Source organism: Arachis stenosperma, chromosome 1 (genome assembly GCF_014773155.1).
Source record: "Arachis stenosperma cultivar V10309 chromosome 1, arast.V10309.gnm1.PFL2, whole genome shotgun sequence".
Classification (NCBI taxonomy): domain Eukaryota; kingdom Viridiplantae; phylum Streptophyta; class Magnoliopsida; order Fabales; family Fabaceae; genus Arachis; species Arachis stenosperma.
This window is the reverse complement of record NC_080377.1, coordinates 64,975,581-64,981,661: the sequence shown is the minus strand read 5'-3', so window position 1 is coordinate 64,981,661 and position 6,081 is coordinate 64,975,581.

Below are 6,081 nucleotides of genomic sequence, written 5' to 3'. Positions count from 1 at the left end.
TGAGGAAGGTGGTAGTAGAAAAAGATAGTCAGAAGATGCCTTTTCAGAGGACTCAAGGAAGGAACTTTGCACCAAAGGACAGAAATTTCAAGCGTGGAGGTTTTATTCCACAACATATTCAAGGTCAGACTAACTTTAGAATGCCGAATAACAATGCCAATCAAGGAAAAAGGTATGAAAAACATCTACAGAGTGATCTAAGTTTTCAAAGGTGTGAGAAGTATCATCCTGGAGTCCCGTGCAGATTGGAATCAGGGGTATGCTACTTTTGTGGATAACCCGGGCAACTGGTCTGGAATTGTCCAAAGAAGAAGAAGTTTGAGACCGGTAGAGTAGAGCAACCGGGAAGAGTATTCACTTCTTCTGCAGCACGTGTTGAGGGATCCAAGACCTTGATCAGAGGTAACTGTGAAGTGTAGCTGGTAAAATTTTAAGTGTTTTATTTGAATCTAGAGCGACACATTCATTCATAGCATTTGAAAAGGCTAGTGAGTTAGGATTGAAGATTGTGGTCTTAGGTTATGATCTAAAGGTGCATAATGTCACTTCTGAAGCTGTTGTGACTAGGTTAGGATGTCCACAAGTCTTATTTCGGGTTAAACAACGTGATTATGTTCATGATTTGATTTGTTTACCGATGCCTGGTCTGGATCTCATTTTGGGACTGGATCAGTTGTCTAGGAATCATGTCTTGCATGACTGTTATGAGAAATCAGTGTACTTTATGCCAGAAGGATCGGAAGGGCTGGTTTGTGATGAATTGTTACTATTTGAACTCTATGATAATAAACTGTTTTGGGTGTAAATGTCAAGGTGTTATGCTATTAATGGCGGGTGTTTTGGGAAATGAACAAAGTTTAGAGCAAATTTTGGTTGTTTGTGAATTTTCTGAGGTGTTTCTGGACGACATTGATGAATTCCCTCCTAATCGAGAGGTCGAGTTTGCAATTAAATTGGTGCTTAGAGCAGGTTCGATCTTGAGTGCTGCTTATAGGATGTCACCTTTAGAGATGGCCGAGCTTAAGGCTCATCTGGAAGACTTAATGGGTAAACGCTTCATTCGATCGAGTGTTTCTCTATGGGGAGCGCCAGTGTTACTAGTAAAGAAGAAGGACAGGAGTATGTTGTTGAATTATGAAATTAACTAAAGTAATTAGTGATGACAAACATTATTTTTGGTAAAATAAATAATTAGCAAATTGCATATTACTAATTATCTATTATGTATTGTAGGCCAAATCCAATTCCATAGCCCAAATGGAATGAAAAACAAACAGAAAAGAATAGTGGGCTGAAAACAAAATAGAAGCCCAAGGAAAAGAAAAGAAAGAAGTCAGATGGGTTGCTCAAATGAATACCCGAACCAAACCCAGCTTAATTTCAATTCCCTCCATCTTGCTCCAACCAAAGCAACGTTCCTCTCCTCTCAAATCAAGTCAAATCAAGACTTCAGAAAAGTAAGAAAGAGAAAGAGAGAAAAAGCTTCCTCCATAACCTAAGTAACCAAAGAAGCAAGAGAGAGAAAGTTTAAGCTTGAAGCACAGAAGCTAAAGCAAAAAATCTAATCCAAATCAAGCTTAGGATAAAGGTAATCCATCTCATCTAGCTTGCATCAAATCTTCTTCCCTTCTTCCCAACTCTCTGCTCTATCCAAAAATGGAATTCAAGGGAAAGTTGTTCTCTGCCCTATTCTGCTTCACATCTACGGTCACAAGTGATACTTGGGGACCAAGTAGTTTTTCAATGGCTAAGATCAAGTTGACCGTGAGAAGATTTCCATGGTTGCTGCTTTGTGGCTTTCGGTCAAGATGAGGAAGTCAGAGGGAAAGTTTCTACTCTGGGGATTAAGGTGAAAAAGTGAAGCTGTGGGTTGGTAAAACTCAAGGCTCAAGGTGTTGACCTTGGAAGAAGAACCCAGCAACATGCAAGGAGATAAAAGAAGAATTTCTGTTCATTCAAAGGTAAGGAGAGAAAATCAGAGAGTGAGAACAGTGTTCTACTGAGAAGTTTCTCAACTTAGATAATGCTTTCTTTTAAAGAAGCATTCGGCCGATACTGAAGAACGGCATCTGAGGTTTACAAATCTGGTTTTGCACATAGCAAAGAGGCTGCTGATGAAGTCAATCTCCTTCATGTTTTACTGATTGTAATGTACTTTTCAAGTTTATCTTTCTATAATTTCTTGTGAGAAAAGGCATTGTGAGAAAGCTCAAGTAAGAGCAATGAGTGGAAAAAGGCTGAGTGATACACTTGAGAGAAAAGCCTAGAGTTATTTTTCTGATTTCTTTAGGTTAGCTAAGTGTCTTGTATCTTGTACCTGTTTGGTATCCCTTTCTTAGTTGGGTTAGCACTAAGAGTGAATAGTTAGGAGCTAGCATAGCCAATGTCAAGTTAGGATAGAACTTGAGTGTGAAATTGGTGTATGTAATTCTGTTAACTATAGTGAAATTCTTCCATATTTGTGGAGGAGACTGGATGTAGGTTGCATAGCCCAAGGCAACCGAACCAGGATACATGCTGGTGTTTGCTTTTCTCTTCTCTGCTGAGTTCGGTTTTCTGATATTCATGAGACAAAAATAAATTGTCTCATAAATTTTTGCCGCTGAGTTCAAACAGAATCAGAATTATAATTTTGTTTAAAAAGGTCATAACAGCAACTTAAAAAGGAAGGCATATATTCAACCCCCTTCTCTAAGCCTACCACAACCTTCAATTGGTATCAAGAGCTAAGGTCTCAAGAATCAAGCTTAACCGCTTGGAGCAAAGATTCAATGGCGAACAACTTGGGCACAACCACAGTTGCTTACACCCTCACTGAAGGCCAGTCAAACAACCGGCCACCTTTCTTCAACGAGAAGAACTATTCCTACTGGAAAGAAAGGATAAGGATCTTCATCCAATCCATTGACTACAACATATGGAAGATCGTTGTGAGCGGTTCAAAGATCCCAACAAAAATAAGTGCTGATGGAGTGGTGACTCCAAAAGAAGAAGCTGAATGGAATGAAGATGATAAGAAGAAGATAGAGCTGAATGCTAAAGCAATCAACCTTCTTCACTGTGCTATCAGCTTTGAAGAGTACCGGAAGGTGTCTAGATGCAAGACAGCCAAAGAAATCTGGAAAAAACTCCAGGTTGCACACGAAGGCACTAAACAAGTTAAAGAAACGAGGATTGATATGCTGCGAAAAGAGTATGAGATGTTTAGCATGAAGGATGGAGAAAGCATTGATGAAGCGTTTGAGAGATTCTCAATCATAATCAACAACCTTGATGCTATGGGTACAAACTATGCAGAACAAACCTTGGTGAGAAAACTCCTTAGAAGCCTCACAAAAGAGTGGGAAAACACTGCCACTGTCCTAACCGAGAGTAACAACATAAGTCCCATAACCTATGATGAGCTGAGAGGAAAACTCCTTGCCTATGAAGCCTTACACACAAACACAGACTCAAAGAAAAAGGGAATAGCCCTCAAGTCACAAATAGAACCGAAAGAGAGTGAGTCTAATGATGGTATTTCAGATGACGAGCTTTTGTTTTTTGCTAGGAGATTTAGAAGGATGATGAAGAGCAAGGGCAAATACAAGGGTTCAAGTTCAAAGGAGCACAAGATAGACTTGAGCAAGGTGACATGTCATCATTGCAAGGAGGCTGGACACTTCAAGTCAAACTGCCCAAAGCTTAAAAAGGAGGACAAAGGAAAGAAGGAAAAGAAGAGAGTACTCATGGCAGTTTGGGAGGATCTTGAGAATGACTCAAATGAAGAAGAAGAATCTGAAGGAGATGACAAAGACTGTTTCATGGCTGGAAACAACAATCTTGATGAGATTTGCCTAGTTTCCAAGAACAAAAAGGACATGTGGTACATGAATAGTGGATGTTCAAGGCGCATGACTGGAAGGTCAACCTACTTCATCAAACTAAATAAGTATGATGGAGGTTTTGTGACCTTTGGAGATGATGGTAAAGGTAAAATCATTGCTACTGGAAAAGTAAGTAATGAGCAATCTACTTTCATTGATGATGTACTTTTGGTATGTGGTTTAAAGCACAATCTTTTGAGTATAAGTCAGCTGTGTGATTTAGGATATTTAGTTATTTTCAAAAGGCTTGAATGCTGTGTTGTTAATGAAAAGACAAATGAAGTAATATTCGTTGCCAAGCGTTTCAATAATATGTATGGACTTACTCTTGATGAACTAAAGGATCAAAATGTAGCTTGTCTTCACTCTAAAGAATCTGAAAAGTGGTTATGGCACAAGAGATTGGGCCATGCAAGTATGTTTCAAATAAACAAACTTGTAAAGAAAGAATTAGTAAGAGGTCTCCCTTTGATAAAGTTTGACAAAGACATCACTTGTGATGCTTGCCAAATGGGAAAACAAACAAAAAGTTCTTTTAAACCAAAGGAAGACATCTTTACTAAAAGACCACTTGAGTTGCTACACATTGATTTATTTGGTCCAACAAGAACTCAAAGCCTAGGAGGTAAACATTATGGTTTAGTAATTATGGATGACTATACTAGGTTTGGTTGGGTTTTATTTCTTGCACACAAAAATGAAGCCTTTTCGGCCTTTGAACCTTTTTGCAAGAAAATTCAAAATGAAAAGGATTTGAAAATCTCTTCTATAAGAAGTGATCATGGAACTGAATTTGAAAATAACTTGTTTGAAACCTTTTGTGAGGATTTTGGAATATCTCACAACTTCTCTTGTCCAAGAACACCACAACAAAATGGTGTTGTGGAAAGAAGAAATAGAAGCATACAAGAGATGACAAGAGCTATGCTTTGTGAGAGTAATGTTCCAAAATTCCTTTGGGCTGAAGCGGTTAACACAGCTTGCCACATTTTAAATAGAACAATCATAAGGAAACTTTTGAAGAAAACTCCTTATGAACTTTGGAAAGGCTACCTACGAAACTTAGATTACTTGCACATCTTTGGATGCAAATGTTTTGTTTTAAATAACAAAGAAAATTTGGGTAAATTCGATCCAAAGGCTTATGAGTGTTTGTTTGTAGGATATTCCACAACTAGTAAAGCATATAGGGTTTATCATCAAGATGCTAGAATTATTGAGGAGTCCATACATGCTACATTTTGTGATACTAACTTAGTGCAAAGCATTTTGGAAGATTGTGATGTAGGAAATCAAGCTCAAAAGGAGGATGAAACTGCTCAAAATCATGGAAAAGAAAACTTTGGACAAGCGGAACCAGAAACTGCAAATGCTGAAAATTCAAGAGACAATTCCATTTTGTCTCATGAATCTGAAGGAAATCCTGCAGCCAGCAACGCCCAGAATCTCTTGGTGACTGAATCTGCCTCCAAGTCCACCAGACCTCGTGAGTGGAGATTCTTGAAGAATTATCCTGAGGAATTTGTCATTGGAGACGTCTCTCATGGAGTGCAAACAAGATCTTCCACTAGAAAGGGAAATGAAGGATCCAACATAGCCCTTCTATCACAAATAGAGCCTCAAAACGTCAAGGAAGCACTTAGTGACCCTTCTTGGGTTAAAGCTATGGAGGATAAGCTTCTTGAGTTTGATAAGAACAAAGTATGGACTTTGGTTCCAAGGCCAAGTGGAAAGAAAGTGACCGGCACCAAGTGGATATTTCGGAACAAGTTGGGAGAAGATGGTAGCATTGCAAGAAACAAGGCAAGGCTAGTGGCACAAGGATATGACCAAGAAGAAGGAATAGACTTTGATGAATCATTTGCCCCTGTTGCCCGAATGGAAGCCATAAGACTTCTCTTAGCTTATTGATGAGCGGATAATTTATACGCTTTTTGGCATTGTTTTTATATAGTTTTTAGTAAGTTTGAGCTACTTTTAGGGATGTTTTCATTAGTTTTTATGTTAAATTCACATTTCTGGACTTTACTATGAGTTTGTGTGTTTTTCTGTGATTTCAGGTAAATTCTGACTGAAATTGAGGGATTTGAGCAAAACTCTGAAAAAGGCTGACAAAAGGACTGCTGATGCTGTTGGATTCTGACCTCCCTGCACTCGAAATGGATTTTCTGGAGCTACAGAACTCCAAATGGCGCGCTCTCAACGGCGTTGGAAA